The 17,068-nt window shown below is 39.2% G+C and overlaps 1 protein-coding gene across 1 annotated transcript in view; it reads right to left on the bottom strand.

Annotated features, from left to right (window-relative positions):
* Positions 1 to 17,068, bottom strand: part of SMC6 (structural maintenance of chromosomes 6) — an 869,177-nt gene that overhangs the window by 374,059 nt on the left and 478,050 nt on the right. The window lies entirely within an intron of this gene.

Below are 17,068 nucleotides of genomic sequence, written 5' to 3'. Positions count from 1 at the left end.
CAGTTGTCATTTTCTACAAATAATCTAAATGATTATATTTTTTATTTGGAATTTGGAAGAAACGTTGTCAGCAGTTAATAGAGTTAAACAAAATTGTTAATTTTACCCAAACATATACCTATAAATAGTAAAACCAGGGAAACTGATCATTTTACAGTGGTCTCAATTTTTTCATACATAATATATATATATATATATATATATATATATATATATATATATATATATATATATATACACACACACACACACACATATATACTGTATATTCATACATATACATACACCATATACATATATATTTATTTTTTTTCAAACAGATGGTGAGCGTTCATGATCCTTACTCTTGGAAATTACTCTTCTCTATTACTAGAAGGAGGCAAACATTCACGAACCCCAAGAGCTCAATAACCCCCCACCCCGTCACACATACCCTTCGTCTTTGCCCCACTGGAGGTGGTTGAAAAATGAAGATGTGCATGTGATTCTTCAAAGAGAGGGGTTTTTAGTCTATATTGAGCAGTGTTAATTTTGACAGCAATTTTTGATTTAGTCTTAGTTTTAGTCTTTTGACTAAAATGCCATTTTAGTTATAGTCGTATTTTAGTCACTGAATTGTTTTCATTTTAGTCTACAAAATCTCCAGTAGATTTTAGTCGACTAAAATCTAAGGGGTTTAGTTAGTTAAAGTGTAATGCATTATTTAAGCATATCTCTATAATTTAAAAACTCATGATATACTCCAGGAGTAAACATAACACCTGTTATTATTTATGGTATTAAGGTTTAAACATCAAATACAGATGTAGCCATTGTGATATACAACATCTTTATTAAACTTGAAAATTAAATAAAACCAAGTTTTATAAACAAACAGAAGTGCAACATTAAAATATAAAAACACAAACTGTAAACTATATTGGCTGTAAACTATACGCCATTGCACGTATTACCCAATATAAAAACTTTAACAGTTGTCTGTTGATAATTAAAACAAGTATCAAATAACTTAAAGGGACATAATACTCATATGCTAAATCACTTGAAACTGAAGCAGTATAACTGTAAAAAGCCGACAGGAAAATATCAACTGAGCATCTCTATGTAAAAAAGGAAGATATTTTACCTCACAATCTCCTCAGCTCAGCAGAGTAAGTTCTGTGTAAAAAAATATACTTCAGCTGTTGCTCAGCTGCAGGTAAAAAAAATAAAAAAAAATGAAGAAATAAACTGCAGCCAATCAGCATCAGCAGTGCTGAGGTCATGAACTCTCTTAATGTGATCTCCTGAGATTTGACTTAACTCATGATATTTCATAGTAAACTTCCTTAAACTGAATAGGTAAAAAACATGAGTGCACAAGGCTCAATCCTTCGGCTGTCCCGGGACAGACATACTGATTTGCTGCTTAGAAGTCCTTTACAATGGGATGTGGCTACTGAGGACTTTTGAGGTAAAATATATTTCTTTTTTACATAGAGATGTTCAGATGATATTTCTAGTCAGCTTTTTCACAGCTATGCTGCATCACTTTCAAGTGTTTCAACATTTGGGTATCATGGCCCTTTAATACAACAAAAAGTTTGTGCAGCTAGCACAGGCACAGCATAACTTAAACCCATACTCGCAGTAAAACAAAGTATGAAGCAGCGGTCTAAAGTTCACAAAAACTGCTGATGCAATGATAAATGAAGAGAGCGTATGCTGTCGGCATTTATAGATGTGCAGCTGACAAGATCCGCTATATCGGATCATGTCCGCTCGCAACATCATAAATAGGCCCCCTGGAGTAAAGGTTTATTAACCTGTTTTTATGTATGGTATTAAGGTTTAAACATGCAATACAGATGTAACTGTTGTGGTATTTAACATGTCTATCTCAAAATTAAATAAAACCAAGTTTTGTAAATAAACAAGAAGATAGCCTTGATTTATTTATTTTACAAAAGAGCAGTAATTAGATATGGATTGATTATAACAACGTGCATAAAGTGTGAATTTTGAAAGCAAATTTTGATTTAGTTTTAGTCATAGTCTTTTGACTAAAATGTCATTTTGATTTAGTTTTAGTCCTAGTCTGTAGACTAAAATGCCATTTTAGTTTTAGTCATCAGAATTTCTTTAGTTTTATTGTCATTTTAGTCTAGTTTTAGTCGACAAAATTAACACTGATATTTAGGCCCGGTTTCCACTCAGAGTACAGTGCTTGTTATAGGGATGTATTTGGAGTATGGCATCAGAAAAAATGTATAACAGGAGCACCAAGTATATGGATAAAAAATCAAACTTTATTTAGAACATAAAGGGTATCTTAACCCCTGGGTAAGAACATACAATTATAGTTAAACAGATGACAAAAAGGCTGACCGGTTTCGGCTGTTGCCTTACTCCTAGCCTGCTTAAAACTGTCTGTCAGTTCTCAGATTTAAAAACCATCATCTGTGATCCTATTGGTTCAAAAACCCCACACCCCTCATTGTAACTCCCTTCAGCTGGGATCAATTAACCCTCCTTGTCAACATAGCTGCACTAGTCTATTTAATCAATATTACAAAATTACAAAAAGAGTGAGTTCCTAACCTCCTATTTATCATTAGTACTCAATATTTAATAAGTGCCAAACAACGAACAATGACAAATGACAGAATCTATCAGTTGGGTCTATTCAACAATTATATTGCATCTATGTATAGAGAAACTGTCTCTGAGTTGAAACCGCTTGTATAAAGAGACATGTATAAACACGAGTACTGTGTGTTCTGGTATCTATCCTGTCCCTTTTAACAGCTCTCAGGTTTTTGGTATGCTTCTAGATCGTCTATGTTATAGTTAAAAAAGTAGTGTATGTGCTAAGATTCCGTGTTTGTTTGTGATAGCTATTTACCATTAGAACCTGCTTCCTTAACCTCATTGGATGGTAACCGTATGTGTTGGCCAATCCGGTGCGGTCTACCATATCCCAATGCTTTGCAGGGAGTCATGTGTGTAGCTATTGGTCCCTACCTACTGAGTCCTGATTGGTCGAATATCGTATGTGTACACCAATCAAAAATGTAGCCTGTCGCGTCACACCTCGCTGTCAGTCACCGCTCTCCTGTGCTGTCACTGCTAAATGTCCATTACTTGTGTACAATGGGACAATTCCATGCAATGCGAGCGTGCTTTGCCTGCCAAACCTGTTTTAAAGAGTAGCAACTCTGTTCTGTTTTCTCCCTTGTGAATCACATCCCGGTATAAACACATTAAACATTTATTTAGAGGGGCAGGTGTGTTGTACTCTAGCATTAAACTCATCTCCAGTAGATATCCCAAATAAGTAGTAAATTTAAATTACTATTTAGGTATATATAGCCTAAGTATATTCTGGTCTATTGTGCCCAGCATCAAAGGTTAATAAGCTGCTTACTAAACTAACGAATATCACCTTTGTTATGATGTACACTTAGGTACCGCAATTCTAGTACACCCATAAATACACATTATAAAGTGCCAAGTGTATTTATGCTCTAACTATGTGTTTGATAGTAGTAAAATTCCTCAATAGGTAGTGAACCCTTATTTCTTATTTTAGGTGTATTTAGCTAAATTTATTCTGGTCCATTACATTTAGCTTCAAAGTGAGCTGCTAATTACCAAGGGCCTTTGGTGTTCTTACACTAACTATGTATTTAACCTTAGTATTTCTGTCAGACCATGAATATACTGCTTCCTACCAAGCACCTGGAGTCTATTGTGTTTTATTAGTGCTTTGATATTAGGTGTTTACTCTCTATGTATATATAAATACATAGGTAAAATCAGGTTTACAAAGTAATCATATTGTTACCTAAATACCCCAAATATATGGAGTGTTATTCCTAATGTACACTACCAAAAATTAATGAGGTCAAATTCAGAATTGAGGCCGTCTGGAATCCTTGTTTTTAAGCGAAAGATCCAGAAGGCCTCCCTTTCGCCTAGTTTGCGGGTTCTGTCCCCCCCTTTCATCTGGATTGGTACCTTCTCTATGATGGTCCAGGAAAAGAATGAATTATCTTTATTGTGTGTAATTGAAAAATGTTTAATAAGTGGCGTTGTGAGTACCCCTGCTTTGATATCCGCTAGATGCTCTTTTATCCGTACCCTGGCTTCCCTTGTCGTGAGGCCTACATACTGGAGGGCACAGTGTGTGCATGAAATCAAGTACACTACAAAGGTCGACCTGCAGTTAAGACATAAATTCTTCTGGAAGTGTTCCCCCGTAACTAGAGAGCTGAAGGAGTCCCCTATAGTGACTTTCTCGCAAGCTTTGCAGGATAAATAATTGCACCTATAGGTCCCATTTAATCTCAGCCAGGAGGACCCATCTGTCTGTTCCTTCCTCAACCTTGTAGGTGCAATTATATTGCCTATTGTTCTGTTTCTTTTGTATGTACATCTGATGCCCTCAGATACTGTCTCTTTTAGAGCATCGTCTGCTGATAACAGATGGTAGTTATTTCTAATGATCTGACATATTTGTGTGTACTGTTGTGAATATTCTGTCGTGAATGTGATTTTTCTGTCCTCAGTCCCTTTTGTTCTTTTTATATATTTTGTGTTCTTCTGTCTTAAAAGATCAATTCTGTTAATTTTGGTAACAGCGTTTCTCTCTTTTGTAATTATTGACCCTGGATACCCTCTTTCCATGAGCCTAACAGATAGTTCATCGGCCTGTTTCTCATATGTACTTTGATCAGTACAGTTCCTTTTCAGGCGAATGAACTGGCCTCTGGCTACACCCCTAAACACTCTCCTTGGGTGACAACTTGCGGCGTGCAGCAAAGAGTTCCCTGTAATTGGCTTCCGATATGTCTCTGTGGTAATCTTCTGACCTACTTCTCCCTTTAGTGAGATGTCCAAAAAATTAACTGAATGCTCTTGTATCTCGGACGTAAAGCTAATGCCTACATTGTTGTTGTTAAGTCCCTCTACAAACCTCTCTAGATCATTATGGGAGCCCTGCCAAATAAAGAGGAGATCGTCAATGAAGCGCCTATACCACACTATCTCCTGCCTGAACAGGTTCCTCTCTCCAAAGACGTGGGAGAGCTCCCACCAACCCATGAAAAGGTTGGCGTAAGAAGGGGCAAATTTTGCCCCCATCGCTGTCCCACGCCTCTGGAGAAAGAACTCCCCCTCAAACAGGAAATAGTTGTGGGTAAGGAGAAATCTGGTTACTCTCAATATGTATCCAATAAAATCCTGATCACTTGTATACTCTTTTGACAGAAAGAATTTTATGGCTTCCAGGCCCTTATCATGTGGTATGGTTGAATACAGGGATCTTACATCCACTGTCAACCACTTAAAGTCACTCTGCCATACCACACCAGAAAGTAAATTCAATACATGTTTGGTATCCGACAGGTGACTCCAAAGGGAGCTTACCAAGGGCTGCAGGATGCCATCTAACCACTCTGACAGGTGTTCCAGTAGGGAGCCTATTCCACTTACAATTGGTCTCCCTTGGACATTGTCTGTAGACTTGTGAATCTTGGGTAGGTGGTTAAACACAGGAATGGCTGGGTTTTGTACCAGAAGATAATCCTTAGTTTCTTGGTTAATATAGCCCATCTCTACCCCATCGTCTACAAGGGAGACCAACTGTCTCCGGAATTGGCATGTTGGATCAAATGACAATACCTCATAATCCTGTTCCACTCTCAGCTGTCTGAAAGCTTCCTGAATGAAATCCTTTTTATCAAGAACAACAATTGCTCCGCCCTTATCGGCTGACCTAATCACTAGGTCGTTGTTATCTCTTAGACCATCTAGTGCCATTTTTTGTTTTCGTGTGACATTGGACTTCTTGCCCCTTTGTGTAACATATTGGAGCTTAATTAGATCACTTTCTACCCGCTTCTGGAATTTCTCCAGAAGAGGACCCCTGTTTTGGATGGGATAGAACAAAGATTTGTTCTTTAGGAGTGGAGTTGCCACCTGCCTACTTTCTTCCATCTCTTCCTCTTCTTGGAGAGATTCCAGAGTCTTTACATCGCATAATTCTTGGAAATTCAAATCATTATTAACATGATGTTCACGGTCAGATATATCAAAAGAACTTGGACTCTCATTAAATTGACGTTGATCTTGTGTCTTAAAGAATTTTCTCAACGTTAGGTTCCGAATCATTTTGTTAACGTCCAAAAGAGTTCTAAACAGATTGAAATCTGCAGACGGAACAAATGTTAAACCTAAACTCAACACTTCAATTTCAGATTTATTTAGAACATAACTTGATAGGTTTAAAACGTTCAGTCCCTGTAGTTTCCCCTCCTTCGGCCCCTCCTTTGGGGGTATCGTCTCTGTTCTCTCGGTTGTTGTTGTTGTTGTTCTGCGGTTCCTCTTCCCCCCCCCTTCTGATGCTTTTGGGGGTACCTGAAAAACCTGTTCCAACTGGGATTTTTCGGTTGCTCCCAGGAACCTTCCTGTTCCCCCCGCCTGTGGGGGTTCTTCTCTATAGTGTGACAAGGTGGATGCTGTTTCAGAATCTCTGTTCTTCAGGATTGGGGGCAACCTGTTAGGTCCTTCCTTAGGTCTCACTGTGGTTTCGTGGGCCCCCAATTCCTCTCCCCCTGAGGACGAACCTTCGTCCCAGGATTCTCCTTCACTTTCCTGGAAGTTAACACGTCTACCTCTGTTGCTTCTGGATCTATTTCCTCCTCTCCATCTGTTGTAGTATGGGGCTGATCTGTTTTGCTCCTTCCTTAGGGCAAAACGATCTCTCCTATTCCAAACGTAGACTCTGTTCAAATTATAGTCCTGCAAGTCCCTTAAATACTTTGTGCGTTTAGTCTCCAGTAGTAATGTTTTTGCTTCCGCCAGCACTTTCTGTAGGGTGGCATCGAATTTTAGAAAGCTGGGTTCTTCACTTCTCTTGTTTAGCTCATCCTGTAATTCTTTTATCTTTATAGCCAGTTCATCAATTGTTTTCAACTTAAATTCACAGATTAATTTCATCAATTTAAGTGAACATTCTGTAAGGTGGTTATTCCATCGTTCAATAAAAGACTTGTCATCTGTCACAAAGGTTGGGAATTTGTTCAGTCTGAGGCCCCTGGGTATCAGGCCTAATTCCAAATATTTATTAAGTGTGTTAACATCCCATTTTAGTTGGTCCTCTCTCAATAGAAGGTTTTCCACCTCTTCAAAAAGTGTTATCAAACTGTAATTAGTTTTGTTGAGGGAAAAAATTTGATTGCAATCCCAAGCTGCCGCCTCTCTCTCTTCGGCTGTCCTCAGGGAGAATAAAACTGGTGTGTTTATAGTATTGCTCTCACCCTGCATACTTCTGTATGCTAATGTAAAATTACAAGATTGCGGTGGTAGGCTCAAAAGCCGTGCATGCACCTTGAGCTAGGCCACAGCTCTTAGCAAAAAAATGCTTACTTTCAAAATCCAATAGGGGAAGTGGTTAAGGTGTATGCACTGTATAAAGAAATGTATAAATAGTCCTGAAACCAATTCCTTGTAAGGCCACTGCACAACTTAGACTGTTTGTAAAGAAAAGAATGTGGCGGTGTTCCCCAAAACAACCCCCACACTAATATCATTCACAAGGGACCACTCCCAGACATCCGTATATACACAAAATAAAATGCTTGACTCACCACTCTTCAATCCCTTGGTGTGGTGTTCTTTCAGATCAGGATGCTGAGTCCAGTACTGGTGTGAAAAGTTGTGTCTTGTATTCCAGGATTATTACTCTCTGCCCATTATTCCATTTTTAGGGCCCTGAAAGACTTCACCTATGTCCCTTAGATGAAAAGACAGTCAGTGCAGTGTGCCTCTAGCCCTCCTACCGCAATTTATATCCAAAACCTGTGCTCACTGTTTGGCCAAGTAATAAGCAAAGCATCAGAAAAAATGTATAACAGGAGCACCAAGTATATGGATAAAAAATCAAACTTTATTTAGAACATAAAGGGTATCTTAACCCCTGGGTAAGAACATACAATTATAGTTAAACAGATGACAAAAAGGCTGACCGGTTTCGGCTGTTGCCTTACTCCTAGCCTGCTTAAAACTGTCTGTCAGTTCTCAGATTTAAAAACCATCATCTGTGATCCTATTGGTTCAAAAACCCCACACCCCTCATTGTAACTCCCTTCAGCTGGGATCAATTAACCCTCCTTGTCAACATAGCTGCACTAGTCTATTTAATCAATATTACAAAATTACAAAAAGAGTGAGTTCCTAACCTCCTATTTATCATTAGTACTCAATATTTAATAAGTGCCAAACAACGAACAATGACAAATGACAGAATCTATCAGTTGGGTCTATTCAACAATTATATTGCATCTATGTATAGAGAAACTGTCTCTGAGTTGAAACCGCTTGTATAAAGAGACATGTATAAACACGAGTACTGTGTGTTCTGGTATCTATCCTGTCCCTTTTAACAGCTCTCAGGTTTTTGGTATGCTTCTAGATCGTCTATGTTATAGTTAAAAAAGTAGTGTATGTGCTAAGATTCCGTGTTTGTTTGTGATAGCTATTTACCATTAGAACCTGCTTCCTTAACCTCATTGGATGGTAACCGTATGTGTTGGCCAATCCGGTGCGGTCTACCATATCCCAATGCTTTGCAGGGAGTCATGTGTGTAGCTATTGGTCCCTACCTACTGAGTTCTAAATAAAGTTTGATTTTTTATCCATATACTTGGTGCTCCTGTTATACATTTTTTCTGATGCTTTGCTTATTACTTGGCCAAACAGTGAGCACAGGTTTTGGATATAAATTGCGGTAGGAGGGCTAGAGGCACACTGCACTGACTGTCTTTTCATCTAAGGGACATAGGTGAAGTCTTTCAGGGCCCTAAAAATGGAATAATGGGCAGAGAGTAATAATCCTGGAATACAAGACACAACTTTTCACACCAGTACTGGACTCAGCATCCTGATCTGAAAGAACACCACACCAAGGGATTGAAGAGTGGTGAGTCAAGCATTTTATTTTGTGTATATACGGATGTCTGGGAGTGGTCCCTTGTGAATGATATTAGTGTGGGGGTTGTTTTGGGGAACACCGCCACATTCTTTTCTTTACAAACAGTCTAAGTTGTGCAGTGGCCTTACAAGGAATTGGTTTCAGGACTATTTATACATTTCTTTATACAGTGCATACACCTTAACCACTTCCCCTATTGGATTTTGAAAGTAAGCATTTTTTTGCTAAGAGCTGTGGCCTAGCTCAAGGTGCATGCACGGCTTTTGAGCCTACCACCGCAATCTTGTAATTTTACATTAGCATACAGAAGTATGCAGGGTGAGAGCAATACTATAAACACACCAGTTTTATTCTCCCTGAGGACAGCCGAAGAGAGAGAGGCGGCAGCTTGGGATTGCAATCAAATTTTTTTCCCTCAACAAAACTAATTACAGTTTGATAACACTTTTTGAAGAGGTGGAAAACCTTCTATTGAGAGAGGACCAACTAAAATGGGATGTTAACACACTTAATAAATATTTGGAATTAGGCCTGATACCCAGGGGCCTCAGACTGAACAAATTCCCAACCTTTGTGACAGATGACAAGTCTTTTATTGAACGATGGAATAACCACCTTACAGAATGTTCACTTAAATTGATGAAATTAATCTGTGAATTTAAGTTGAAAACAATTGATGAACTGGCTATAAAGATAAAAGAATTACAGGATGAGCTAAACAAGAGAAGTGAAGAACCCAGCTTTCTAAAATTCGATGCCACCCTACAGAAAGTGCTGGCGGAAGCAAAAACATTACTACTGGAGACTAAACGCACAAAGTATTTAAGGGACTTGCAGGACTATAATTTGAACAGAGTCTACGTTTGGAATAGGAGAGATCGTTTTGCCCTAAGGAAGGAGCAAAACAGATCAGCCCCATACTACAACAGATGGAGAGGAGGAAATAGATCCAGAAGCAACAGAGGTAGACGTGTTAACTTCCAGGAAAGTGAAGGAGAATCCTGGGACGAAGGTTCGTCCTCAGGGGGAGAGGAATTGGGGGCCCACGAAACCACAGTGAGACCTAAGGAAGGACCTAACAGGTTGCCCGCAATCCTGAAGAACAGAGATTCTGAAACAGCATCCACCTTGTCACACTATAGAGAAGAACCCCCACAGGCGGGGGGAACAGGAAGGTTCCTGGGAGCAACCGAAAAATCCCAGTTGGAACAGGTTTTTCAGGTACCCCCAAAAGCATCAGAAGGGGGGGGAAGAGGAACCGCAGAACAACAACAACAACAACCGAGAGAACAGAGACGATACCCCCAAAGGAGGGGCCGAAGGAGGGGAAACTACAGGGACTGAACGTTTTAAACCTATCAAGTTATGTTCTAAATAAATCTGAAATTGAAGTGTTGAGTTTAGGTTTAACATTTGTTCCGTCTGCAGATTTCAATCTGTTTAGAACTCTTTTGGACGTTAACAAAATGATTCGGAACCTAACGTTGAGAAAATTCTTTAAGACACAAGATCAACGTCAATTTAATGAGAGTCCAAGTTCTTTTGATATATCTGACCGTGAACATCATGTTAATAATGATTTGAATTTCCAAGAATTATGCGATGTAAAGACTCTGGAATCTCTCCAAGAAGAGGAAGAGATGGAAGAAAGTAGGCAGGTGGCAACTCCACTCCTAAAGAACAAATCTTTGTTCTATCCCATCCAAAACAGGGGTCCTCTTCTGGAAAAATTCCAGAAGCGGGTAGAAAGTGATCTAATTAAGCTCCAATATGTTACACAAAGGGGCAAGAAGTCCAATGTCACACGAAAACAAAAAATGGCACTAGATGGTCTAAGAGATAACAACGACCTAGTGATTAGGTCAGCCGATAAGGGCGGAGCAATTGTTGTTCTTGATAAAAAGGATTTCATTCAGGAAGCTTTCAGACAGCTGAGAGTGGAACAGGATTATGAGGTATTGTCATTTGATCCAACATGCCAATTCCGGAGACAGTTGGTCTCCCTTGTAGACGATGGGGTAGAGATGGGCTATATTAACCAAGAAACTAAGGATTATCTTCTGGTACAAAACCCAGCCATTCCTGTGTTTAACCACCTACCCAAGATTCACAAGTCTACAGACAATGTCCAAGGGAGACCAATTGTAAGTGGAATAGGCTCCCTACTGGAACACCTGTCAGAGTGGTTAGATGGCATCCTGCAGCCCTTGGTAAGCTCCCTTTGGAGTCACCTGTCGGATACCAAACATGTATTGAATTTACTTTCTGGTGTGGTATGGCAGAGTGACTTTAAGTGGTTGACAGTGGATGTAAGATCCCTGTATTCAACCATACCACATGATAAGGGCCTGGAAGCCATAAAATTCTTTCTGTCAAAAGAGTATACAAGTGATCAGGATTTTATTGGATACATATTGAGAGTAACCAGATTTCTCCTTACCCACAACTATTTCCTGTTTGAGGGGGAGTTCTTTCTCCAGAGGCGTGGGACAGCGATGGGGGCAAAATTTGCCCCTTCTTACGCCAACCTTTTCATGGGTTGGTGGGAGCTCTCCCACGTCTTTGGAGAGAGGAACCTGTTCAGGCAGGAGATAGTGTGGTATAGGCGCTTCATTGACGATCTCCTCTTTATTTGGCAGGGCTCCCATAATGATCTAGAGAGGTTTGTAGAGGGACTTAACAACAACAATGTAGGCATTAGCTTTACGTCCGAGATACAAGAGCATTCAGTTAATTTTTTGGACATCTCACTAAAGGGAGAAGTAGGTCAGAAGATTACCACAGAGACATATCGGAAGCCAATTACAGGGAACTCTTTGCTGCACGCCGCAAGTTGTCACCCAAGGAGAGTGTTTAGGGGTGTAGCCAGAGGCCAGTTCATTCGCCTGAAAAGGAACTGTACTGATCAAAGTACATATGAGAAACAGGCCGATGAACTATCTGTTAGGCTCATGGAAAGAGGGTATCCAGGGTCAATAATTACAAAAGAGAGAAACGCTGTTACCAAAATTAACAGAATTGATCTTTTAAGACAGAAGAACACAAAATATATAAAAAGAACAAAAGGGACTGAGGACAGAAAAATCACATTCACGACAGAATATTCACAACAGTACACACAAATATGTCAGATCATTAGAAATAACTACCATCTCTTATCAGCAGACGATGCTCTAAAAGAGACAGTATCTGAGGGCATCAGATGTACATACAAAAGAAACAGAACAATAGGCAATATAATTGCACCTACAAGGTTGAGGAAGGAACAGACAGATGGGTCCTCCTGGCTGAGATTAAATGGGACCTATAGGTGCAATTATTTATCCTGCAAAGCTTGCGAGAAAGTCACTATAGGGGACTCCTTCAGCTCTCTAGTTACGGGGGAACACTTCCAGAAGAATTTATGTCTTAACTGCAGGTCGACCTTTGTAGTGTACTTGATTTCATGCACACACTGTGCCCTCCAGTATGTAGGCCTCACGACAAGGGAAGCCAGGGTACGAATAAAAGAGCATCTAGCGGATATCAAAGCAGGGGTACTCACAACGCCACTTATTAAACATTTTTCAATTACACACAATAAAGATAATTCATTCTTTTCCTGGACCATCATAGAGAAGGTACCAATCCAGATGAAAGGGGGGGACAGAACCCGCAAACTAGGCGAAAGGGAGGCCTTCTGGATCTTTCGCTTAAAAACAAGGATTCCAGACGGCCTCAATTCTGAATTTGACCTCATTAATTTTTGGTAGTGTACATTAGGAATAACACTCCATATATTTGGGGTATTTAGGTAACAATATGATTACTTTGTAAACCTGATTTTACCTATGTATTTATATATACATAGAGAGTAAACACCTAATATCAAAGCACTAATAAAACACAATAGACTCCAGGTGCTTGGTAGGAAGCAGTATATTCATGGTCTGACAGAAATACTAAGGTTAAATACATAGTTAGTGTAAGAACACCAAAGGCCCTTGGTAATTAGCAGCTCACTTTGAAGCTAAATGTAATGGACCAGAATAAATTTAGCTAAATACACCTAAAATAAGAAATAAGGGTTCACTACCTATTGAGGAATTTTACTACTATCAAACACATAGTTAGAGCATAAATACACTTGGCACTTTATAATGTGTATTTATGGGTGTACTAGAATTGCGGTACCTAAGTGTACATCATAACAAAGGTGATATTCGTTAGTTTAGTAAGCAGCTTATTAACCTTTGATGCTGGGCACAATAGACCAGAATATACTTAGGCTATATATACCTAAATAGTAATTTAAATTTACTACTTATTTGGGATATCTACTGGAGATGAGTTTAATGCTAGAGTACAACACACCTGCCCCTCTAAATAAATGTTTAATGTGTTTATACCGGGATGTGATTCACAAGGGAGAAAACAGAACAGAGTTGCTACTCTTTAAAACAGGTTTGGCAGGCAAAGCACGCTCGCATTGCATGGAATTGTCCCATTGTACACAAGTAATGGACATTTAGCAGTGACAGCACAGGAGAGCGGTGACTGACAGCGAGGTGTGACGCGACAGGCTACATTTTTGATTGGTGTACACATACGATATTCGACCAATCAGGACTCAGTAGGTAGGGACCAATAGCTACACACATGACTCCCTGCAAAGCATTGGGATATGGTAGACCGCACCGGATTGGCCAACACATACGGTTACCATCCAATGAGGTTAAGGAAGCAGGTTCTAATGGTAAATAGCTATCACAAACAAACACGGAATCTTAGCACATACACTACTTTTTTAACTATAACATAGACGATCTAGAAGCATACCAAAAACCTGAGAGCTGTTAAAAGGGACAGGATAGATACCAGAACACACAGTACTCGTGTTTATACATGTCTCTTTATACAAGCGGTTTCAACTCAGAGACAGTTTCTCTATACATAGATGCAATATAATTGTTGAATAGACCCAACTGATAGATTCTGTCATTTGTCATTGTTCGTTGTTTGGCACTTATTAAATATTGAGTACTAATGATAAATAGGAGGTTAGGAACTCACTCTTTTTGTAATTTTGTAATATTGATTAAATAGACTAGTGCAGCTATGTTGACAAGGAGGGTTAATTGATCCCAGCTGAAGGGAGTTACAATGAGGGGTGTGGGGTTTTTGAACCAATAGGATCACAGATGATGGTTTTTAAATCTGAGAACTGACAGACAGTTTTAAGCAGGCTAGGAGTAAGGCAACAGCCGAAACCGGTCAGCCTTTTTGTCATCTGTTTAACTATAATTGTATGTTCTTACCCAGGGGTTAAGATACCCTTTATGTTCTAAATAAAGTTTGATTTTTTATCCATATACTTGGTGCTCCTGTTATACATTTTTTCTGATGCTTTGCTTATTACTTGGCCAAACAGTGAGCACAGGTTTTGGATATAAATTGCGGTAGGAGGGCTAGAGGCACACTGCACTGACTGTCTTTTCATCTAAGGGACATAGGTGAAGTCTTTCAGGGCCCTAAAAATGGAATAATGGGCAGAGAGTAATAATCCTGGAATACAAGACACAACTTTTCACACCAGTACTGGACTCAGCATCCTGATCTGAAAGAACACCACACCAAGGGATTGAAGAGTGGTGAGTCAAGCATTTTATTTTGTGTATATACGGATGTCTGGGAGTGGTCCCTTGTGAATGATATTAGTGTGGGGGTTGTTTTGGGGAACACCGCCACATTCTTTTCTTTACAAACAGTCTAAGTTGTGCAGTGGCCTTACAAGGAATTGGTTTCAGGACTATTTATACATTTCTTTATACAGTGCATACACCTTAACCACTTCCCCTATTGGATTTTGAAAGTAAGTATTTGGAGTATGGTTTATGTTTCTTTCACCTCATGGGGAATTTTTCATAAACCCTCTATCCACCCTTTAAGGATTTACAATATACTTCTATTCCATAATCTCTAATAAATAATATGTTTCACTACTGGTTTGGTCTGATGCTTGTTTGCTAATGGACGAGTGTCTATCGGTAAGTATCTTTTAATTTAACATTTTTAATACTTGTATTAGTTATGTTATGGGCACTTTTTAAAGTTTACAAATAGTTTTTACTAATACCTTGCAGTTTTCCGCACGTCAGGATTGCGCATGTCCCTTTAGTCTTCTATAGTTTTTCCCACAAGTAGGTTTTCGCTTTTCAGGGTAGAGCACATCCCTTAAGTCTTCCTATAGTTTACCCGAGTATTGGTTTCTGCACACCGCATTGGCACACGTTCACGCGGTTAAGCACACTTCGGGTTTTCTGAGCACATAATCTCCTTAGTTGCCAATCATTTGATGCGCGCTCGGATGTGATGTTTATTTCTCTTGTTCTGTTTCTTCAGTTTGGCTTAGCCTGCATTGTACCTGTTAAAGCTGCTTAGGAGAGGGTGAATTGTTTCCATTCCCCAAGAGCTTTTTTAGGGGGTTTAATTGTGATTATTGCATTGCCTTGCCATATGTTAAAGGAGCAGCAGGATTCTGTCCCTAAATATACCTAAGAAAATGAGTCTACTGAATACCTATCATTATTAGGTGTCCTTATTGTAAGAAAGATGAAGTGCCTTCTCCAGCTCTTTATGTGGCTCATGATTAGATTTGTTAATGCAATCAAAACAATCTAATGCTGTTTCTTTTGGTACTAATGCACCTGCTCTTTGTTCATTACAGGATAATGTTGAAGTAGTGCCTCCTGTCATGAAACATTTTTTCAAGACTGCAGTTTCTAAAGTGTGGGCTGCTCTTCCACCTTCAAAAAAGCGTAAAAGGTCAGTTCAGATTACACCTTCTACAAGTGCTATGTGCCCTGAGAACAGGGATACTGTTTTTTCTTCAGATGGCGACGTTTCCTCTAGAGATGAGGATTTGTCATCTGATGCAAACTCTTTTTTTTTGTTTAAAGTTGAACATATTTGTTCTCTTTCAAAAGAGGTCTTAGAAACTTTAGGATCTTTAACCCCTAAAGTAGCTAATGATAAGCCTTGTAATGGTTTTAATTCAGTTTTTAAGACTGATGTTAATCTCCCTGAGGTTTTTCCTGTACCTGATGCTGTCTTTGACATGATCTCAAGGGAATGATTTAAATCAGGTATTTAATTTACGTTTTTTTCAAGATTTAAAAAGTTATATCCTTTACCTGCTGCTAATCTAGATTTATGGGAAACATTCCCAAGGTGGGTGGGGACATATCCACTCTGGATAAACATACAACTATTTCTTTTGAAGTTTTTTTACAAACCCTTTAGACAGAAAGTTATAATCTTTTTATAGAAGGGCATTTTCTCTTGTAAAGGTTTATCCAGTCCACGGGTTCATCCATTACTTGTGGGACATTCTCCTTCCCAACAGGAAGCTGCAAGAGGACACCCACAGCAGAGCTGTCTATATAGCTCCTCCCCTAACTGCCACCCCCAGTCACTCTCTTGCAGCTCTCGACAAGAAAGGAAGTATCAAGAGATATGTGGTGACTTAGTGTAGTGTTACCTTCAATCAAGCGTTTGTTATTTTTAAACGGTACCGGCGTTGTACTGTTTTACTCTCAGGCAGAAATTGGAAGAAGAATTCTGCCTGGAGGTTTGATGATCTTAGCGGTTTGTAACTAAGGTCCATTGCTGTTCTCATACATAACTGAAGAGTATGGAAAGAAAACTTCAGTTGGGGGGACGGTCTGCAGATTACCTGCTTTGAGGTATGTTCAGTATATTTTTTTCTAGAGAGATGATAAGGTCTAGAAAATGCTGACAAGTGCCTAGTATATTTGAGGTAAGCCTGATACAGTGATTTAACAACGACTGGGATCATGCTTGCAAAAAAGGGTAATATTCATGTTAATACTCATGTTACTTAGTGTAAAAACGTTTGCATGGTTTATAGAAAAAACATTTTTTCTCTGAGGGTGATAAATCTTTATTTGGGGCCTAGTTTTCCACATGGCTAGTTAGATTACTCATAGGAGTACTTTTTTAAGGCCCTCTGACATTGAGTGCATGGTGGGAGGGGCCTATTTTCACGCTCTAAATGCGCAGTTGATTTTCAGACATCCAGCTTCCCTAAAGGAG

This window comes from Bombina bombina, chromosome 4, assembly GCF_027579735.1.
Source record: "Bombina bombina isolate aBomBom1 chromosome 4, aBomBom1.pri, whole genome shotgun sequence".
In the NCBI taxonomy this organism is placed as follows: Eukaryota; Metazoa; Chordata; class Amphibia; order Anura; family Bombinatoridae; genus Bombina; species Bombina bombina.
Note: the sequence above shows the minus strand (reverse complement) of the source record. Positions and strands in the feature narration are given on the sequence as shown.